Genomic DNA, 24302 nt, shown 5'->3' with positions numbered 1-24302 from the left:
TTTTGAGGTTCTTATTCTGGTGACATGATGATCGATGCTTGGTTGCCATTTGACAAATAAAATAATAATCTCATCATTCGGGTAAAAACGTTTATTCAACCAGTGGGAGGCTTGTAAATGCCACCAGGAAAGTCGAAAGAGGAACTCTTCATTGAGACAATAATACACAGCATTCTGTGGGAGAGTTGTGGTGGATATTATAAAATAAGGATCTGCTGGAGTCCAAGTCAAACCAAGATTCTTTATTTCTGAGCTCAGAGAGAATAACAGAGTTACACAGCGCAGTGTAGACAGTCTGAATTCCTGAAGCATTGAGTGATTAGCACATATCTTTATAGTTTCCTGTTCCTGGGAGGGACTTTATTCATACAAGGATGCAGGTGCAGCTGGTTTGCAACACAGAATGATAGTCCCAAGAACAGGAGATTATAATAGGACAGTTTCACAAGGTTAGTCACATACTCAGTTATGTGGACACACAAACAATTAACATTTTCCATTACAGAGTCTGAACATTTTCATTTCATTAAATCATCAGTGGGCTACAATGCAGATGTCAACAATGGAACAAATGCATCACATCCAAATATCACTTGATTATCTGTAGTGCTGGAGGAATGACACACCCAGATAAACACACAGAGTTTAAAAAAGGACAATTTAAAAGAAGGAACCTGATCTTCTTTATATTCAAACTGACAGACTCCATATTCAATTCATGTTTTCTAATAAAAACAAACAAATATATGTTTGAGTATACCCTGTACCATTTAATTTCATCTGGTAAAGACAGGTAAACACATTGTCAGTCAACAATATAAGACAACGGGAGCACTGTGTATGTTCTCTGATGAATTTTAAGTCAATGTGATGTGAAATATCAACATACACGCTAAGAGAAGTAATTTCTCTCTCCTGTGTGGATTCTCTAATGATGTTTAAATCACTGTTATGAGTAATATGTTTTCCCACAGTCTGAGCTTTTCTAAGCCTTCTCCTCTGTGTGCAGTCTAATGTGTTCTTTCAGGCTTCCTAAATGGGCAAAAGCTTTGCACCCTGGGAGGAGTGGTAAGGCTTCTGCCCTGTGTGTATTCTCTCATGTCGTTTCAGCTCCCCTGACCGGATGAAACACTTTCCACATTGGGAGCAGTGGTAAGGCTTCTCTCCTGTGTGTATTCTCTCATGTTTTTCAGGTTCCTTTCCGGTTGAAACACTTTCCACATTGGGAGCAGTGGTAAGGCTTCTCTCCTGTGTGTATTCTCTCATGTCGTTTCAGCTCCCCCGACTGGCTGAAACACTTTCCACATTGGGAGCAGTGGTAAGGCTTCTCTCCTGTGTGTATTCTCTCATGCTGTTTCAGCTCCCCCGACTGGTTGAAACACTTTCCACATTGGGAGCAGTGGTAAGGCTTCTCTCCTGTGTGTATTCTCTCATGTTGTTTCAGCTCCCCCGACTGGTTGAAACACTTTCCACATTGGGAGCAGTGGTAAGGCTTCTCTCCTGTGTGTATTCTCTCATGTTGTTTCAGCTCCCCTCTGGTTGAAACACTTTCCACATTGGGAGCAGTGGTAAGGCTTCTCTCCTGTGTGTATTCTCTCATGTTGTTTCAGGTTTACTCTCTGGTTGAAACACTTTCCACATTGGGAGCAGTGGTAAGGCTTCTCTCCTGTGTGTATTCTCTCGTGTTGTTTCAGCTCCCCCCCTGACTGGTTGAAACACTTTCCACATTGGGAGCAGTGGTAAGGCTTCTCTCCTGTGTGTATTCTCTCATGAGCTTTCAGGTGTGCTTTCTGGTTAAAACTCTTTCCACACTGGGAACAGTGGTAAGGCTTCTCCCCTGTGTGTATTTTCTCATGTTGTTTCAGGTCCCATAACCGGTTACAACCCTTTCCACAGTGGGAGCACTGGTGTCGTCTTGCTAGTTTGGACGTCCCTGGCTCTGGTTCCTCCGAGTCTGGCCTTTCTCCTGCCAAAGACAGTGTTATTTTTAAATAGAGACCCGAATGAAACCACATGATAAAACAACCTTGCTACGAGGGTAAATCCTAAATCAGATCTCTCAATAACCTGAGGCCAGTTTTAACAATCTTAGTGTGATTTTAAAACAAATGTAGAGCTTCCTGGTAATTTACTGCTATGTTTACATTACTTATTTTATTCATCCTGTTTTACAAGTCAGAACACAAAAACCTAGACAGTTCTAGGACACTGAAGACACAGACGTCGCTGGATTCCAATTGAACAGGTGGTTCTAAATATATAACATTCATAGCTGTATGATACAGAATGTGACCTACACACTTCCTTAAACATAAAATAACTAAAGAAGTAATTTTGTGTGGAAGTCCAAAACTTGTTTTTACGTCGAAGATACAAAGCACATCAGTAACATCTCCCCGTTGTTGAAAGGGTTCGACACATTGCTGTTTAAATGGACCAATTTCTTATTTAGACATTCACAGATTTTCAACATTTTGATTATCGCTGATGTCATATTTTGGGTAAATGTTCCTAAAACTGATAGTAACAACAAAAAACAAAAATATAAACGCAACATGTAAAGTGTTGGATGTTTCATGAGCATCACTGTTAGTCAACATTTATTCTTTGCCAAGATAATCCATCCACCTGACAGTGTGGCATATCAAGAAGCTGATTGAACAGCTTGGTTATTACACAGGTGCACCTTGTACTGGGGATAATAAAATGCAACTCGAAAATGTGCAGTTTGTTCACACAATGCCACAGGTCTCTGAGGGAGCGGGCAATTGGCATGCTGACTGCAGGAATGTCCACTGGAGCTGTTAGGAAATTTAATGTACAGTACCAGTCAAAAGGTTGGACTCACCTACTCAAAAGGTTTTTCTTTATTTTTACTATTTTCTACATTGTAGAATAATAAAGACATCAAAATGATTAAAAAACACATGGAATCATGTAGTAACCACAAGTGTAAAATCAAAATATATATTTTATTCTTCAAAAGTTGCCACCCTTGCTTTCTCTCAAACAGCTTCACCTGGAATCCTTTTCCAACAGTCTTGTAGGCGTTCCCACATATGCTGAGAACTTGTAGGCCGCTTTCCCTTCACCTCTGCGATCCAACTCATCCCAAACCACCTTGATACAATACATTAGATTCAAAGGTACCAAAAAGTACAGTAAAAATTACTTCCATCTCTGGAAATGTGGACCAAAAAAAAAAAAGATAAAATAAAAAAAAACCGTGGGGATTGTGTCTGGGGATTGTGTAGGCCAGGTCATCTGATGCAGCACTCCATCACTCACCTACTTGATCAAATAGCTCTTACACAGCCTGGAGGTGTGTTGGGTCATTGTCCTGTTGAAAAACAAATGACAGTGGGACTAAGCCCAAACCAGATGGGATGGCATATAGCTGTAGAATGCTGTGGAAGCCATGCTGGTTAAGTGTGACTTTGATTTATTTATTCATGACATTGTCAACAGCAAAGCACCCACACACCATCACATCTCCTCCTCCATGCTTCACGGTGGGAACCACACATGCGGAGATAATCTGTTCATCTACTCCTCGTCTCACAAAGACATGACGCTCGGATCCAAAAATCTCAAATTTGGACTCATCAGACCCAAGGACAGATATCCACCGGTCTAATGTCCATTGCTCGTGTTTCTTGGCCCAAGCAAGTCTTCTTCTTATTGGTGTCCTTTAGTAGTGGTTTCCTTGCAGCAATTCGACCATGAAGGCCTGATTCACGCAGTCTCCTCTGAACCGATGATGTTGAGATGTGTCTGTTACTTGAACTTTGTGAAGCATTTATTTGGGCTGCAATTTCTAAGGCTGGTAACTCTACTGAACTTTGCATCAGAAGTAACTCTGGATCTTCCATTCTTGTGGTGGTCCTTAAAGTAATGATGGACTGTTGTTTCTCTTTGCTTATTTGAGCTGTTCTTGACATAATATGGACTTCGTCTTTTACCCAATAGGGCTATCTTCTGTATACCACCCCTACCTTGTCACAACACAACTGATTGGCTCAAACACATTAAAACCTGTTATGCTATTGCAGAGTGCAAAATATTTTTTTAAAATTAGAAATATACAACTTTCAAAAATTCAAATATTTAACAATTGCAAAATACAAAAACTTAAGACTCCATAATGTTTCATCATTAGATGCTACAAGGCTCCTTTAAGACTCCACTAATGTTTCCAAAATGCTAAAAGGCTCCTTTAAGACTCCATAATGTTTCATCATTAGATGCTACAAGGCTCCTTTAAGACTCCATAATGTTTCATCATTAGATGCTACAGTCCTCCTTTAAGACTCCATCATGTTTAGAATGTGTCTGGAAGCGCACTCTATCTATTCTACTCTCATCCTTTCGGTTTTAATAATATAAAAAAAATTATAATGTTATAATAGGTAAAAACTAACTTTAATAACTAGGGTTAATACCTGCCTGGCGCACCAACAAAATATTTCTTTAGCCCCCTCTAACAATACCGCTACAGAATTAGCATAGTAGGCCATGTAACTTAACCTGTAGTGACACCCAGCCCGTGAACGGGACCGTTATCATCATCTGACACTAATTAGCATAATGCAACGGGCATAAATCTTCCTAGAAAATCTTCCTATTCATGAAAATCACAAGTGAAATCTATTGGAACACAGCTTAGCCTTTTGTTAATCAAAACTGTCATCTCAGATTTTCAAAATATGCTTTACAGCCAACGCTAAACAAGCATCTGTGTAAGTTTATCAAAGCCTAGCATAGCATTATGCCTTGCTAGCAGCAGGCAAACTTGTCACGGAAATCAGAAAAGCAATCAAATTAAATCGTTTACCTTTGATGAACTTCAAATGTTTTCACTCAAGACTCCCAGGTAGACAGCCAAAGTTCATTTTTTCCCAAAATATTATTTTTGTAGGCAAATAGCTCTGTTTGTTCTTCACGTTTGGCTGTAAATCGCATAAAATTTCAAAACTGAAAAAATATTCCAAATTAGCTCCAAAATTAACAAAAACATGGCAAATTTCGTTGATTTCAGAATCAATCCTCAAGATGTTTTTCTAATATCTATTTGATAATATATTTCGGGACAATTCCTTTTTCTCTAGGACCGATTGGAGTAATGGCTACCTCTGCACTTTACGCTAGAATCTCTCTGGAGCCACCATGTGACCACTTACGCAATGTGCCCCCGGATACGGGAGCTATTCTTCAACAGAAATGGTTAAAACTACATCAAATGCTGTAGAACCTTGACAACATCGTGAAATTCAGAGTGCAAAGTATTTTTTTATTTATTAGAAATATTTAACTTTCATGCATTCATGGAACAGTAGTGCAAAGGTTAACTTGTTTTAATCTAGCCACACATCACAGATTTCAAAAAATGGCTTTGGTCAAAAGCAACATGACAGCATCTGAGGACAGCACCCCATCAAACAAAGGCTGAAGACAATCATATTTCAACCCAAAGCACTCACAAACCTCAGATGCATAATCGATAGCAATTTCTGGCTTACCTTTGAAGAGCTTCTTCTATGGCACTTTAATATGTCCCAATAAACATCACAAATGGTCTTTTGTTCGATTAATTCCGTAGTTATATCTCCAAAATGTCAATTTATTTGGCGCGTTTGATTTATACCGGGTTTCAAACTACCTGCCCAGCATGACTACAAAATATCTAATACCCGATGCTACTGGAAATGGTCCAAACATTTAAAACAACTTTCAATCCAACTTTAGGTATTTTAAAACAGTGTAATCCAGAAAATTTAAGATGGGATAAACTGGGAATACCGGATAAAAACAATCTCAAGGCCATGACCTGGAGCAGCCACCAAACATTGAGTGAGCACTAGGCTGGACCCTGTTGACACTGAATAGCCACTTTTCATTTCTCTAAATGAAAAATATCAACCAATTTCTAAAGACTGCTGACATCTAGTGGAAGCAATAGGAACTGCAACCAAGTGCCATCTCATAACCATTTGAAAACAGAGTCACCTCAACAACAAAAAATTCCTCCTTGGATGGTTTGTCACTAGCCACTTTCACTATGCCAAATGGTTTATATACTTATCAGACATTATTTTAACAGTTTTAGATATCATCTAATCTTTATGTGTTTTCTATACCAAACCATACATAATTATATGTACATATTCCTTTAGCTTCTGGGCATAAGACAGGTAGTTTACTTTGGGAATTGTTTTCATCCGGATTGAAAATGTGCCCCCTATCCCAAACAGGTTATAAGGAATGAAATTCCACAACTTAATTAACAAAGGCACACATGTGTAATGTGACAAATGAATTTGATGATTACCTTTGATGATGCTAAGTCCTCCTTGAAGGTACATTCAAAGCCATTAGAAGTCATTGGAACGCAGCTACTTTCAAAACCTGGGGCACTTCCGGATTGGATTTTTTCAGGCTTTAATGCAACATCATTCTGTTATACTAATAGACAATATCTTTACAGTTTTGGAAACGTTAGAGTGTTTTCTATCCAAAGCTGTCAATTATATGCATATTCTAGCATCTTTTCCTGACAAAATATCCCGTTTAAAACGGGGAGTTTTTTTTTCCCAAAATATGAAAATACTGCCCCCTAACACCAAGAGGTTTTAAGGTAATCAGAAATATTTAGGACTAACTTATTCCTTGACACCCATTCTAAAACTAACTGCAGCTCTATGTTAAGTGTTGCAGTCATTTCAGTCGACGTAGTAGCTGACATGTACAGTGTTGAGTCATCCGCATACATAGACTCACTGGCTTTACTCAAATGTCATTGGCATGTTGTTGGTAAAGATTGAAAAAAGTAGGTGCCAAACAGCTGCCCTGGGGAATTCCTGATTCAAACTTGATTTTGTAGCTCTGGGGTTCTGTTAGCAGGTAGCCTGGTGCGGCAGTGGTTAGAGCGGTAGGCCAGTAACCGAAAGATTGCTGGATCGAATCCCCGAGTTGACAAGGTAAAAAACTCTGTCGTTCTGCCCCTGAACAAGGCAGTCCTAGGCCGTCATTGAAAAAAATAATTTGTTCTTAACTGACTTGCCTAGTTAAATAAAGGTTATATTTTAAAAGAAAAACTCTTTATCCACAATATAGCAGGGGGTGTAAAGCCATACGTTTTTGTCAGCAACAGACTATGATCGATAATGTCAAATGCCGCACTGAAGTCAAACAAAACAGCCCCAACAATATTTTTATCATCAATTTCTCTCAGCCAATCAGTCATTTGTAAGTGCTGTGCTTGTTGAATGAACTTCCCTATAAGCTGAAAGTCTATATTTGTTTACTGTAAAATAGCATTGTATCTGGTCCAAATTGTAAGGGTTGGTAACAGGCTAATTGTAACAAACACCATTTTTTTAGGGTTGGCTTCCCTCTAGGCATGTAAGGTTCGGTAACAGGCTGATTGGTCAGCTATTTAAGCCAGTAAAGGGAGCTTTACTATTCTTGGGTAGTGGAATGACTTTAGCTTCCCTCCAGGCATGAGGGCACACACTTTCTAGTAGGCTTAAATTAAAGACAAGGCAAATAGGAATGGCAATATCGGCCGCTATTATCCTCAATTTTCCATCCACGTTGTCAGACACATAATTTGTTCTTAACTGACTTGCCTAGTTAAATAAGAGAGGTGTTTTCCATCCACGTTGTCAGACACCAGTGACTTGTCATTGGTGATTTTATTTGCGCAAAATTTCATTGAAGATGCTCCAAAGATTTTTACAATCATTCTTCATGTATTTTATCTTTGTTTCATTGTGTACTTCTTTTTATTCAGTTTAGTCAAATGATTTCTCAATTTGCAATAGTTTTGCCAATCAGTTATACAGCCAGACCTATATGCCATCTCTTTTGCCTCCCTCTTCATCATACCTTTTTGTAATTCCTCATCAAGCCACGTGGATTTAACAGTTTTTACAGTCATTTTCTTAATGGGTGCTGCTTATTAGTAACTGGGATAAGCAGTTTCAAATGTGTCAAGGGCAGCGTCTGGTTGCTCAAATACACACCACAGACCAACAAATATTATTTACATCAACAACATAGGAATCACTACAAAAAATTGTATGACCTCTTATACACAATATTAGGCCCAGCCTTTGGAACTGTGGTTTTCCTAGACATGGCTACTATATTGTGATCACTACATCTGATGGATCTGGATACTGCTTTAAAACCCATTTCTGCAGCATTAGTAAAGATATGATCAAACCATGTTGATGATTTCATTCCTCTACTGTTTGTCACTACCCTGGTAGGTTGATTGATAACCTGAACAAGGTTGCCGGCACTGGTTACAGTTTGAAGCTTTTGCTTGAGTGGGCAGCCTGATCACAGTTTTCCTCCAGTATTAGTTAATTAATTAACAGTGTCTTGAGTTTAGTTTGCCTGTTCTACAGTCTTGTAAAGATAGGGGGGTTGACTGGGACAGGCAATGTAACATCCATAATGTTTTAAGGAAAAGTTTTTGTAAAACAAGCACCTTACATTGGATCATCTTGAAACTTTCTCTCTAAAGCTAACTTTCATCAAGGTTTTATATGGTCTATTGGTTTCTCTCTTTTCATTGGCAGAATCCTTTTTCAGTGTTATGATATTCATAACATCCATATCCACCAGTCTATCTTCCTGTCAACTAACAGAACTCTGCTGGTTGTCCTGGTAACAGATACCAGTGGACAGATCTATTTATTTGTTCAAACTGAACTCCAGGACTTACTTTGAGTCAAATCTGATCCGTTCCTCTCTTCTCCTCCTCCCACAGTTCCACTCAGCCCCGTTGTTTTCCTGCATTCCTCCAGCAGCACAGACAACCTCTTCATACCCAGCAGTAAGGTGCTACCGGGAGAGGCACGACACAGGGACTCCGGGAGGGAGGAAGGGCTAGCGTTGTCCTGGTAACCATAAAGAGGGGACACAGACACATATCATTATGGATGCTGATGTCACTGTTGTCATAAAGTGCTTTACAGAAACCCAGCCCAGACCCAGAGAGAGCAAGCTGTATGCTAGACCAGACCAAGCTGTATGCTAGACCAGACCAAGCTGTACCATCTGGTGTTCTGATCTGGAGAGACTCTTCTCTGCCTCGTCAGCATCAGGATGTTGTTGAGGCTCCCCAGAGGATCCACGATAGTCATGTCTCTCTCCTGTGTGAATGAGAACATCAAACAGATGGTAAACTTATGACCATCTATTGCAATCATAGAGTCTTACCAGAGGCATGCATATGTCTAAAATGGCCACTTTCATCATGATTTCCTAAAATATTGTTTGTGATGCAAATGTAAAAGGGTCGTTCCACAAAATGGGTGGCCTTTGTTATTTTAAGTAGAAAATATGCACCAATATAGAATTTTAAAAGCCTGTTATATTAGATGAGGGGAACTTTAATATAGACCACATGGAGAATTCAATACATCTAATTGAAAAGTCCCTAAAATATATGAACCAATGGCAGATTGACCCTTTAACAATTCCTACAGTACTGAACAACATATTCAAGTGTAGAACTTCAGTAGAATGCCACTTTAAAACCACACATTAGTTCAACAACGGCATAGTTTGTGTCCCTGTTTAAGACAGTACTCACTGGTGTTAATCTGATATTCTGTCTCTTCCTCTTTCACTCCCAAAACGTCTTCCTCTTCATACCTTTATTGAGATAGCATCTTTATTGAGATAGCATCCTCTTCCTCTCTAAACGGTTCTTTCTCTTCTTTCACACTATAACAGCCTCCTCTTCCTCCTTTTTCATTCTGAAAGATTCTTTCTCCAAACAGCAGACCCCCTCTTCATTAGCAAGGGAGGAGTAGTTTAGTGAGCTCATGGTCAGGGATGTTATCTAGCTAGCTAGCATTAGCGTCTAGCCTAGTGCTAGGCTCAGTATCAATCTTTAACACGTTTGCAAATTGAACCAGTTGATACGTCAACCGAAACTTGTTTAAAACACTGAGATTAGATAATGTACATTAACATGGTCTAAAACGTCAATCTTTCAGTTTTATGTTGGCTAGCAAGCTACCGAGGTGGTTGAAAGAGTTGGCGCCTTGTTGTTCCTGAAGAAGCGTCCGTCCAGTCCATTATACGTCACGCAAAGAAGAGTCAACTGAAAGACGCTCATCGCCATCTGCTGACTGGAGTGGGTAACGCAGTTTGGAAACAATAGTTACTACACTTTTTGTATTGGAAAGAACGTCATAATTATTTAACAATAAGCTGATACATTTTCTCTTCCAAATAATACGTTCCTGTACACAGACGTAGAAGCTCAATATGAATATGTAGATGATTAATAAATACTTATATGAATAGGTAGTGTGTTGATATACATTTTCTCTGTTAATTTTTCACATTCGTTTTTATCTACATGTGACCACACTATTCCCTTAAAGCCACGCTCTATAAGATACAAATCATCCTGTAAACAATAGAACAAATGCATCACATGCAAATAGCATTTGATCATCTGTAGTGCTTTACACTGGGTAGACAAAACATTAAGAACAGCTGCTCCTTCCATGACATAGACTGACCAGGTGAATCCAGGCTAAAGCTATGATCCCTTACTGATGTCACTAGTTAAATCCACTTCAATCCGTGTAGATGAAGGGGGGGAGACAGGTTAAATGAGGATTTTTAAGCCTTGAGACATGAGACATGGATTGTGCATGTGTGCCATTTGGAGAGTTAATGGGGAAGACAAAATATTTAAGTTACTTTGCACGGGGTATGGTAGTAGGTGCCAGGCGCACCGGTTTGTGTCAAGAACTGCAACGCTGCTGTGTTTTTCAGCTCAACAGTTTCCCTTGTGTACCAAAAGTGGTCCACCACCCAAACAGTGGTGGTTTGTGCCGTTTAAGATGAGGCAGGACGATTTGTTTTTTCATGAGCATGGCCTTAATTCTATTACAGCATATTGGACGACTGTCATTCATATTTCACTCACCCTGTTCAATGTAACAGCAATAGGTTTAGGCTACTACATGATACTCTAATTGTCCCTATACCCATCATGAGGTAGCAACCTAGCCTATGAATGAAAGTTTAGAATGTAGGTTCACACAGGTCGAGAGAAAATTTTGCGGTGACAGACAGTGACACATAGACAGACAGTGACACATTCAATACTGCCTTGCACACTCTTGCCTGCATCTAGCTGAAATAGAGATATTACTGGACAAATTCAGGTATGTTTATCCCCGTTTTGTTCCATTTAAGAAACGTTTGTCAACAGAATCGGCGGAATGAATACACCCCTGATCATGCATAAACACAGTTCACTTTCATTACAGACACGTTGTATTCCTTCTTGCATCTATGTGCTCTCCTCTTATCACCTTCTCCCTTTGTTTCTGTACTTCAATGCACAACACATCAGCTGTATGTCACCAGGAGAAAAAACCTTTCCAAGCCAAACCATTTCATAACTGCTACACACAGCTTACATTGTTGTCAACATATTAGCTAAAATAACATCATAGTCAACAGAGCTAATAGAACTAACTCGTTAGTAAACCTGCTACAATCATGCAGTAACGTTACAGTGTACAGTCAGTAAGCAGTTTAGCACTTACCTTGGCGGGTCCCAGTGGCAATAAATTAGTAAAACCAAAAGCTTGCCTTGACTTGGAAGAGTTCCAGTGTTGTGTTGGATAGTCATAGCCAGCTAGCTAACATAGCATCCCTCTGTTTGAGCCAAGTGTTTGAGTAGACTAAACTAGATAGCTGCATTTGCTAGCTAAGTAAGTGAAACTGAAAGTGGAAAATAAATGACGAAATATCTCTCTCTCTTCTCCTTCATTTTGGAATAAAATAATTTGTTCAAAACTGTTCAACTATTGTATTTTTTCATGATCTCTCTTTTAGTCAACTACTCACAGTACAGAGTCAATGTGGAGGCTATATACAGGGGGTACCAGTACAGAGTCAATGTGGAGGCTAAGATGCAGGGGGTACAAGTACAGAGTCAATGATGGAGGCTATATGTGATGTTAACCAGTACAGTGAGTCAATGTGGAGGTTATATACAGGAGGTACCAGTACAGAGTCAATGTGGAGGTCCGTATACAGGAGGTACCAGTGACAGAGTCATGTGAAGGCTGTATATCCTACAGGGGGTACCAGTAAGAGTCAATGTGGAGGCTCTTCAGGGGGTACCAGTACAGAGTCAATGTGGAGCTGCTGATACAGGGGGTACCAGTACAGAGTCAATGTGGAGCTGATATGGCAGGATTTGAGTACCAGTACAGAAAAATGTGGAGGCTGGCTACAGGGGGTACCAGTTCAGAGTCAATGTGGAGGCTGTAACAGGGGGTAAGAGCATTGGTGAGTCAATGTGGAGGAAATGATGTAAACAGGGGACGAGTACCAGTACAGAGTCAATGTGGAGGCTGAATGGTAATATATACTTGGGTGAAACACAAAATTGTTACAAAATGTTACTGTGGAAACAATGTTTATTCAATCAGTGGGAGGCTTGTAAATTCCCCCAGGAAAGTGGAACGAGGAACTCTTCTTTGAGACAATGATAAACAGCAATCCTTGGGAGAGTTGTGGTGGATATTATAAAATAAGGATCTGCTGGAGTCCAAGTCAAACCAAGATTCTTTATTTCTGAGCTCAGAGAGAATAACAGAGTTACACAGCGCAGTGTAGACAGTCTGAATTCCTGAAGCATTGAGTGATTAGCACATATCTTTATAGTTTCCTCCCTGGGTGGGACTTTATTCATACAAGGACACAGGTGCAAATTGGTTTGCAACACAGGATGATACTCCCAAGAACAGGAGCTTATAATAGGACAGTTTCACAAGGTTAGTCACATACTCAGTTATGTGGACACACAAACAATTAACATTTTCCATTACAGAGTCTGAACATTTTCATTTCATTAAATCATCAGTGGGCCAACAATGCAAATGTCAACAATGGAACTAATGCATCACATCCAAATATCACTTGATTATCTGTAGTGCTGGAGGAATGACACACCCAGATAAACACACAAAGAGTTTAAAAAAAGGACAGTTTAAAAGAAGGAACCTGATCTTCTTTATATTCAAACTGACAGACTCCATATTCAATTCATGTTTTCTAATAAAAACAAACAAATATATGTTTGAGTATACCCTGTACCATTTAATTTCATCTGGTAAAGACAGGTAAACACATTGTCAGTCAACAATATAAGACAACGGGAGCACTGTGTATGTTCTCTGATGAATTTTAAGTCAATGTGATGTGAAATATCAACATACACGCTAAGAGAAGTAATTTTGGATTCTCTAATGACGTTTAAGTGACTTATGAGTAATGTGTTTTCCCACAGTCTGAGCTTTTCTAAGCCTTCTCCTCTGTGTGCAGTCTAATGTGTTCTTTCAGGCTTCCTAAATGGGCAAATGGTTTGGACCCTGGGAGGAGTGGTAAGGCTTCTCTCCTGTGTGTATTCTCTCATGTTGTTTCAGCATCCCCGAACGGGTGAAACACTTTCCACATTGGGAGCAGTGGTAAGGCTTCTCTCCTGTGTGTATTCTCTCATGTCGTTTCAGCTCCCCCGACTGGTTGAAACACTTTCCACATTGGGAGCAGTGGTAAGGCTTCTCTCCTGTGTGTATTCTCTCATGTAGTTTCAGCTCCCCCGAACGGACGAAACACTTTCCACATTGGGAGCAGTGGTAAGGCTTCTCTCCTGTGTGTATTCTCTCATGTAGTTTCAGCTCCCCCGACTGGTTGAAACACTTTCCACATTGGGAGCAGTGGTAAGGCTTCTCTCCTGTGTGTATTCTCTCATGTTGTTTCAGCTCCCCGAATGGTTGAAACACTTTCCACATTGGGAGCAGTGGTAAGGCTTCTCTCCTGTGTGTATTCTCTCATGTTGTTTCAGCACCCTGAATGGTTGAAACACTTTCCACATTGGGAGCAGTGGTAAATTCTCTCATGTTGTTTCAGCTCCCCCGACTGGTTGAAACACTTTCCACATTGGGAGCAGTGGTAAGGCTTCTCTCCTGTGTGTATTCTCTCGTGTTGTTTCAGCATCCCCCACCGGGTGAAACACTTTCCACATTGGGAGCAGTGGTAAGGCTTCTCTCCTGTGTGTATTCTCTCATGTTGTTTCAACACCCCCGAACTGGCGAAACACTTTCCACATTGGGAGCAGTGGTAAGGCTTCTCTCCTGTGTGTATTCTCTCATGTTCTTTCAGCATCCCTGACCGGGCGTAACAATTTCCACATTGGGAGCAGTGGTAAGGCTTCTCTCCTGTGTGTATTCTCTCATGTTGTTTCAGCACCCCCGAACTGGTTGAAACACTTTCCACATTGGGAGCAGTGGTAAGGCTTCTCTCCTGTGTGTATTCTCTCATGTTGTTTCAGCTTCCCTGAATGGTTGAAACACTTTCCACACTGGGAGCAGTGGTAAGGCTTCTCCCCTGTGTGTATTCTCTCATGTTGTTTCAGGTGTGCTTTCTGGTTGAAACACTGTCCACACTGGGAGCAGTGGTAAGGCTTCTCCCCTGTGTGTATTCTCTCATGAGCTTTCAGTTGTGCTTTCTGGTTACAACTCTTTCCACAGTGGGAGCACTGGTGTCGTCTTGCTGGTTTGGACGTCCCTGGCTCTGGTTCCTCTGAGTCTGGTCTTTCTCCTGCCAAAGACAGTGTTATTTTTAAATAGAGACCCGAATGAAACCACATGATAAAACAACCTTGCTACGAGGGTAAATCCTAAATCAGATCTCTCAATAACCTGAGGCCAGTTTTAACAATCTTAGTGTGATTTTAAAACAAATGTAGAGCTTCCTGGTAATTACTGCTATGTTTACATTACTTATTTTATTCATCCTGTTTTACAAGTCAGAACACAAAAACCTAGACAGTTCTAGGACACTGAAGACACAGACGTCGCTGGATTCCAATTGAACAGGTGGTTCTAAATATATAACATTCATAGCTGTATGATACAGAATGTGACCTACACACTTCCTTAAACATAAAATAACTAAAGAAGTAATTTTGTGTGGAAGTCCAAAACTTGTTTTTACGTCGCAGATACAAAGCACATCAGTAACATCTCCCCGTTGTTGAAAGGGTTCGACACATTGCTGTTTAAATGGACCAATTTCTTATTTAGACATTCACAGATTTTCAACATTTTGATTATCGCTGATGTCATATTTTGGGTAAAGTAAAAAATAAGGTGAAATATTTGGGTAAATGTTCCTAAAACTGATAGTAACTACAATAAACAAAAATATAAACGCAACATGTAAAGTGTTGGATGTTTCATGAGCTGAAAAAAAAGATTGCAGAATTTTTTACATCCCTGTTAGTCAACATTTATTCTTTGCCAAGATAATCCATCCACCTGACAGGTGTGGCATATCAAGAAGCTGATTGAACAGCGTGATTGTTACACAGGTGCACCCTGTGCTGGGGGTAATAAAAGGCTACTCGAAAATGTGCAGTTTGGTCACACAACAATGCCGCAGATCTCTGAGGGAGCGGGCAATTGGCATGCTGACTGCAGGAATGTCCACTGGAGCTGTTGTCAGGGAATTGAATGTACAGTACCAGTCAAAAGTTTGGACTCACCTACTCATTCAAGGGTTTTTCTTTATTTTTACTATTTTCTACATAGTAAAATAATGAAGACATCAAAATTATTAAAAAACACATGGAATCATGTAGTAACCACAAGTGTTAAAATAAAATATATATCACATCTCCTCCTCCATGCTTCACGGTGGGAACCACACATGCGGAGATAATCTGTTTATCTAGTCCTCGTCTCACAAAGACAAGACGCTCGGAACCAAATACTCAAATTTGGACTCATCAGAGGACAGATATCCACCGGTCTAATGTCCATTGCTAATGTTTCTTCGCCCAAGCAAGTCTCTTCTTCTTATTGGTGTCCTTTAGTAGTGGTTTCCTTGCAGCAATTCGACCATGAAGGCCTGATTCACGCAGTCTCCTCTGAACCGATGATGTTGAGATGCGTCTGTTGCTTGAACTTTGTGAAGCATTTATTTGGGCTGCAATTTCTAAGGCTGGTAACTCTAATGAACTTATGCATCAGAAGTAACTCTGGGTCTTCCATTCTTGTGGTGGTCCTTAAAGTAATGATGGACTGTTGCTTCTCTTTGCTTATTTGAGCTGTTCTTGACATAATATGGACTTCGTCTTTTACCCAATAGGGCTATCTTCTGTATACCCCCCTACCTTGTCACAACACAACTGATTGGCTCAAACCATTAAAACCTGTTATGGTATATTAACTTGTGATTTCAACCTGAATTGAATATTTTCTATTAAAACATTTGTCCATTGCTTATGCTAATTAGTGTAGTTGATGACAATTCTCCCGGATCTGGGAGGAGTAGTTCCAAAAGGTTCAAACACATTAAAACCTGCTAGCGGAACATTGACAACATCCGGTGAAATTGCAGAGTGCAAAATATATTGTTTTTTATTAGAAATATTTAACTTTCATGCATTCACAAGTGCAAAGCTTAACTTCTTGTTAATCTAGCCACCCGGTCCGATTTCAAAAAGGCTTTACGGCAAAAGCAAACCATGCGATTATCTGAGGACAGCACCCCATCAAACAAACACACGACAATCATATTTCAACCCGCCAGGTGCGACACAAACCTCAGAAATAACGATATAATTCGTGCCTTACCTTTGAAGAGCTTCTTCTTTTGGCACTCCAATATGTCCAATAAACATCACAAATGGTCCTTTTGTTCGATTAATTCCGTCGTTATATCTCCAAAATGTCAATTTATTTGGCGCGTTTGATTAAAAAAAAACACTGGTTCCAACTCGCCCAGCATGACTACAAAATATCTAATACGTTACCTGTAAATGCTGTCCAAACATTTGAAACAACTTTCCTAATCCAACTTTAGGTATTTTAAAACGTAAATAATCGAGAAAATTTAAGATGGGATAAACTGTGTTTAATACCGGATAAAAACAACGTGAAGCGCGTGACCTGGAGCGCGCATCAAAACATTAGAGAGCACTAGGCTGGACCCTCGTTCTGAATAGCCGAACTTCTTCATTTCTCTAAAGAAAAACATCAACCAATTTCTAAAGACTGTTGACATCTAGTGGAAGCAATAGGAACTGCAACCAAGTGCCACAGAAAAGTTCCACAAAAAAAACATTTGAAAACAGAGTCACCTCAACAACAAAAAAATTCCTCTTGGATGGTTTGTCCTCGGGGTTTCACCTGCCAAATAAGTTATGTTATACTCACAGACATTATTTTAACAGTTTTAGAAACTTTAGAGTGTTTTCTATCCAAACCTACCAATTTTATTCATATCCTAGCTTCTGGGCAGGTAGCAGGTAGTTTACTTTGGGAACGCTTTTCATCCGGACGTGAAAATACTGCCCCCTATCCCAAACAGGTTATAAGGAAAGAAATTCCACAACTTAACTTCTAAAAAGGCACACATGTTAATTGAAATGAATTCCCGATGACTACCTCATGATGCTACAGTCCTCCTTTAAGACTCCATAATGTTTCATCATTAGATGCTACAGTCCTCCTTTAAGACTCTATAATGTTCATCAAGCTGTTACAGCCTACTCTATCTATTCTACTCTCATCCTTTATACTCTTTTTCGGTCATATTTAATAATAATAATAATAATGTTATAATAGGTAATAACTAACTTTAATAACTAGGGTTAATACCTGCCTGGCGCACCAACAAAATCTTCATATTTACCCCACTCTAACAATACCGCTACAGAATTAGCATAGTAGGCCATGTAACTTAAGGTAATCAGAAATATTTAGGACTAACTTATTCCTTGCCACCCATTCTGAAACTAACTGCAGCTCTATGTTAAATGTTGCAGTCATTTCAGTCGCTGTAGTAGCTGACGTGTACAGTGTTGAGTCATCCGCATACATAGCACCACTCCCTAGCATTCTTCTTGCCAATGTCCAGTCTCTTGACAACAAGGTTGATGAAATCCGAGCAAGGGTAGCATTCCAGAGGGACATCAGAGACTGTAACGTTCTTTGCTTCACGGAAACATGGCTCACTGGAGAGACGCTATCCGAGGCGGTGCAGCCAACGGGTTTCTCCACGCATCGCGCCGACAGAAACAAACATCTTTCTGGTAAGAAGAGGGGCGGGGGCATATGCCTTATGGCCAACGTGACATGGTGTGATGAAAGAAACATACAGGAACTCAAATCCTTCTGTTCACCTGATTTAGATTTCCTCACAATCAAATGTAGACCGCATTATCTACCAAGAGAATTATCTTCGATTATAATCACAGCCGTATATATCCCCCCCCAAGCAGACACATCAATGGCTCTGAACGAACTTTATTTAACTCTCTGCAAACTGGAAACGATTTATCAGGAGGCTGCATTCATTGTAGCTGGGGATTTTAACAAGGCTAATCTGAAAACAAGACTCCCTAAATTTTATCAGCATATCGATTGCGCAACCAGGGGTGGAAAGACCTTGGATCATTGTTACTCTAACTTCCGCAACGCATATAAGGCCCTGCCCCGCCCCCCTTTCGGAAAAGCTGACCACGACTCCATTTTGTTGATCCCTGCCTACAGACAGAAACTAAAACAAGAGGCTCCCACGCTGAGGTCTGTCCAACGCTGGTCCGACCTAGCTGACTCCACACTCCAAGACTGCTTCCATCACGTGGACTGGGAGATGTTTCGTATTGCGTCAGATAACACTATTGACGAATACGCTGATTCGGTGTGCGAGTTCATTAGAACGTGCGTTGAAGATGTCGTTCCCATAGCAACGATTAAAACATTCCCTAACCAGAAACCGTGGATTAATGGCAACATTCGTGTGAAACTGAAAGCGCGAACCACTGCTTTTAATCAGGGCAAGGTGTCTGGTAACATGACCGAATACAAACAGTGCAGCTATTCCCTCCGCAAGGCTATCAAACAAGCTAAGCGCCAGTACAGAGACAAAGTAGAATCTCAATTCAACGGCTCAGACACAAGAGGCATGTGGCAGGGTCTACAGTCAATCACGGACTACAGGAAAAACCAGCCCAGTCACGGACCAGGATGTCTTGCTCCCAGGCAGACTAAATAACTTTTTGCCCGCTTTGAGGACAATACAGTGCCACTGACACGGCCTGCAACGAAACATGCGGTCTCTCCTTCACTGCAGCCGAGGTGAGTAAGACATTTAAACGCGTTAACCCTCGCAAGGCTGCAGGCCCAGACGGCATCCCCAGCCGCGCCCTCAGAGCATGCGCAGACCAGCTGGCCGGTGTGTTTACGGACATATTCAATCAATCCCTATACCAGTCTGCTGTTCCCACATGCTTCAAGAGGGCCACCATTGTTCCTGTTCCCAAGAAAGCTAAGGTAACTGAGCTAAACGACTACCGCCCCGTAGCACTCACATCCGTCATCATGAAGTGATTTGAGAGACTAGTCAAGGACCATATCACCTCCACCCTACCTGACACCCTAGACACACTCCAATTTGCTTACCGCCCAAATAGGTCCACAGACGATGCAATCTCAACCACACTGCACACTGCCCTAACCCATCTGGACAAGAGGAATACCTATGTGAGAATGCTGTTCATCGACTACAGCTCGGCATTCAACACCATAGTACCCTCCAAGCTCGTCATCAAGCTCGAGACCCTGGGTCTCGACCCCGCCCTGTGCAACTGGGTACTGGACTTCCTGACGGGCCGCCCCCAGGTGGTGAGGGTAGGCAACAACATCTCCTCCCCGCTGATCCTCAACACTGGGGCCCCACAAGGGTGCGTTCTGAGCCCTCTCCTGTACTCCCTGTTCACCCACGACTGCGTGGCCATGCACGCCTCCAACTCAATCATCAAGTTTGCGGACGACACAACAGTGGTAGGCTTGATTACCAACAACGACGAGACGGCCTACAGGGAGGAGGTGAGGGCCCTCGGAGTGTGGTGTCAGGAAAATAACCTCGCACTCAACGTCAACAAAACTAAGGAGATGATTGTGGACTTCAGGAAACAGCAGAGGGAACACCCCCTATCCACATCGATGGAACAGTAGTGGAGAGGGTAGCAAGTTTTAAGTTCCTCGGCATACACATCACAGACAAACTGAATTGGTCCACTCACACAGACAGCATCGTGAAGAAGGCGCAGCAGCGCCTCTTCAACCTCAGGAGGCTGAAGAAAGTTGGCTTGTCACCAAAAGCACTCACAAACTTCTACAGATGCACAATCGAGAGCATCCTGGCGGGCTGTATCACCGCCTGGTATGGCAACTGCACCGCCCTCAACCGTAAGGCTCTCCAGAGGGTAGTGAGGTCTGCACAACGCATCACCGGGGGCAAACTACCTGCCCTCCAGGACACCTACACCACCTGATGCTACAGGAAGGCCATAAAGATCATCAAGGACATCAACCACCCGAGCCACTGCCTGTTCACCCCGCTATCATCCAGAAGGCGAGGTCAGTACAGGTGCATCAAAGCTGGGACCGAGAGACTGAAAAACAGCTTCTATCTCAAGGCCATCAGACTGTTAAACAGCCACCACTAACATTGAGTGGCTGCTGCCAACACACTGACAATGACACTGACTCAACTCCAGCCACTTTAATAATGGGAATTGATGGGAAATGGTGTAAATATATCACTAGCCACTTTAAACAATGCTACCTTATATAATGTTACTTACCCTACACTATTCATCTCATATGCATACGTATATACTGTACTCTATATCATCGACTGCATCCTTATGTAATACATGTATCACTAGCCACTTTAACTATGCCACTTTGTTTACATACTCATCTCATATGTATATACTGTACTCAATATCATCTACTGTATCTTGCCTATGCTGCTCTGTACCATCACTCATTCATATATCCTTATGTAGATATTCTTTATCCCCTTACACTGTGTATAAGACAGTAGTTTTTTGGAATTGTTAGTTAGATTACTTGTTCGTTTTTACTGCATTGTCGGAACTAGAAGCACAAGCATTTCGCTACACTCGCATTAACATCTGCTAACCATGTGTATGTGACAAATAAAATTGGATTTGATTTGATTTTGATTTGATTTGGCTTAACTCAAATGTCATTGGCATGTTGTTTGTAAGGATTGAAGAAGAGGTGCCAAATAGCTGCCCTGGGGAATTCCTGATTCTAACTTGATTTTGTTGTACAGGCTTCCATTAAAGAACATTGTGTTCTGTTAGACAGGTAGCTCTGGTGCGGCAGGTAGCCTAGCGGTTAGAGCGGTAGGCCAGTAACCGAGAGATTGCTGGATCGAATCTCTGAGCTGACAAGGTAAACTCTGTCGTTCTGCCCCTGAACAAGGCAGTCCTAGGCCGTCATTGAAAAAAATAATTTGTTCTTAACTGACTAGCCTAGTTAAATAAAGGTTACATTTTTAAAAAACTCTTTATCCACAATATAGCAGGGGGTGTAAAGCCATACGTTTTTGTCAGCAACAGACTATGATCGATAATGTCAAAAGCCGCACTGAGTCAAACAAAACAGCCCCAACAATATTTTTATCATCAATTTCTCTCAGCCAATCAGTCATTTGTAAGTGCTGTGCTAGTTGAATGAACTTCCCTATAAGCTGAAAGTCTATATTTGTTTACTGTAAAATAGCATTGTATCTGGCCAAACACCATTGTTTACATTTTCATGTAAGGGTTAGTAACAGGCTGATTGGTCGGCTATTTAAGCCAGTAAAGAGAGCTTTACTATTCTTGGGGAGTGGAATGACTTTAGCTTCCCTCCAAGCCTGAGGGAACACACTTTCTAGTGGGCTTAAATTGAAGATAATGCGAATAGAACTGGCAATATCAGCTGCTATTATCCTCAATCATTTTCCATCCACGTTGTCAGACACCAGTGACATGTCATTGTTGATTTTTTTGCCCAAAATTTCATTGAAGGTGTTCCAAAGCTTTTTACAATCATTCTTCATGTCATTTATCTTTGTTTCATAGTGTAGTTTCTTCTTTTTATTCAGTTTAGTCACATGATTTCTCAATTTGCAATAGGTTTGCCAATCAGTTATTCAGCCAGACCTATATGCCATCTCTTTTGCCTCCCTCTTCATCATACCATTTTTAAATTCCTCATCAATCCACGTGGATTTAACAGTTTTTACAGTCATTTTCTTAATGGGTGCATGCTTATTAGTAACTGGGATAAGCAATTTCATAAACGTGTCAAGGGCAGCGTCTGGTTGCTCGTCATTACACACCACGGACCAACAAATATTGTTTCCATTGTTGGAATCGGCTAAACTTTGAACATGGAGACATTGAAGAAGTGATAGGAAGTGAAAGAGACTGGGTGTTATGTCAGAAGTTAATGGTTCTCTGAAGAAAGACAGGTGGCTTCGGAATGTGTTGGGTGGACGAGAGGAGAGCAAAGTGTGAAACAGGGGAGATGAACATCTGTGGATTAGATGAAGGAGAGGTTGAGGTCAGGACAGATTCTCATCAGGGAGATAAAGGTCTGGTATCCTGTTACCCTCTTTACTCTCTTCCTGTGGAACCATAAGATGTAAGGATTGGAGAGAAGGAGGAGTGTCTTAAGTGGGATATTTATCTGGATGGAACAAATGTTGGGTTGTCTGAATTACAGATGTACAGAACATTTGGGAGTAATTCAACTTGGTTAAAGCTTCTCTAGTGTTCGTGAGTTATTTACTGTGAAAAAAAAAGAACCTAATAACATCAACAACATAGGAATCACCACAAACAATTGTATGATCTCTTATATAGAACATTAGGCCCGGCCTTTTGGAACGTTTTCCTAGATATGACTACTATATTGTGATCACAACATCCGATGAATCTGAAGACTGCTTTCAAACAAATTTCTGCAGCAATAGTAAAGATATGATCAAAATATGTTGATTCAATTCCTCTACTGTTTGTAATTACCCTGGTAGGTTGATTGATAACCTGAACAAGGTTGCAGGCACTGGTTACAGTTTGAAGCTTTCTCTTGAGTAGGCAGCCTGATCACAGCTTTCCTCCAGTATTAGTTAATTAATTAACAGTGTCTTGAGTTTAGTTTGCCTGTTCTACAGTCTAGTAAAGATAGGGGTTTGACTGGGACAGGCAATGTAACATCCATAATGTTTTAAGGAAAAGTTTTTGTAAAACAAGCACCTTATATCGGATCATCTTGAAACTTTCTCTCCAAAGCTAACTTTCATCAAGGATTTATATGGTCTATTGGTTTCTCTCTTTTCATTGGCAGAATCCTTTTTCAGTGTTATGATATTCATAACATCCATATCCACCAGTCTATCTTCCTGACAACTAACAGAACTCTGCTGGTTGTCCTGGTAACAGATACCAATGAATAGATCTATTTATTTGTTCAAACTGAACTACAGCACTTACTTTGAGTCAAATCTGATCCTTTCCTCTCTTCTCCTCCTCCCACAGTTCCACTCAGCCCCATTGTTTTCCTGCAGTCCACCAGCAGCACAGACAACCTCTTCATACCCAGCAGTAAGGTGCTACCAGGAGAGGCACGACACGGGGACTCCGGGAGAGAGGAAGGGCTAGCGTTGTCCTGGTAACCATAAAGAGGGAGACACAGACACACATCATTATGGATGCTGATGTCACTGTTGTCATGAAGTGCTCTACAGAAACCCAGCCCAGACCCCAATAGAGAAAGCTGTATGCTAGACCAGACCAAGCTGTATGCTAGACCAGACCAAGCTGTACCATCTGGTGTTCTGATCTGGAGAGACTCTTCTCTTCCTCGTCAGCATCAGGATGTTGTTGAGGCTTCCCAGAGGATCCACGATAGTCATGTGTCTCTCCTGTGTGAATGAGAACATCAAACAGATGGTAAACTTATGACCATCTATTGCAATCATAGAGTCTTACAAGAGGCATGCATATGTCTAAAATGGCCACTTTCATCATGATTTCCTAAAATATTGTTTGTGATGCAAATGTAAAAGGGTCGTTCCACAAAATGGGTGGCCTTTGTTATTTTAAGTAGAAAATATGCACCAATATAGAATTTTAAAAGCCTGTTATATTAGATGAGGGGAACTTTAATATAGACCACATGGAGAATTCAATACATCTAATTGAAAAGTCCCTAAAATATATGAACCAATGGCAGATTGACCCTTTAACAATTTATACAGTACTGAACAACATATTCAAGTGTAGAACTTCAGTAGAATGCCACTTTAAAACCACACATTAGTTCAACAACGGCATAGTTTGTGTCCCTGTTTTTAAGACAGTACTCACT

General features: G+C 40.8%; 1 pseudogene; it reads right to left on the bottom strand.

The window, feature by feature from the left end:
• Nucleotides 1–227: 227 nt before the first annotated feature.
• LOC121842682 lies at nt 228–23830 on the bottom strand (annotated as a pseudogene).
• Nucleotides 23831–24302: the final 472 nt, after the last annotated feature.

This window comes from Oncorhynchus tshawytscha, unplaced genomic scaffold, assembly GCF_018296145.1.
Source record: "Oncorhynchus tshawytscha isolate Ot180627B unplaced genomic scaffold, Otsh_v2.0 Un_contig_19055_pilon_pilon, whole genome shotgun sequence".
Taxonomy (NCBI): domain Eukaryota; kingdom Metazoa; phylum Chordata; class Actinopteri; order Salmoniformes; family Salmonidae; genus Oncorhynchus; species Oncorhynchus tshawytscha.
This window is presented reverse-complemented; position numbering and strand designations above follow the sequence as displayed.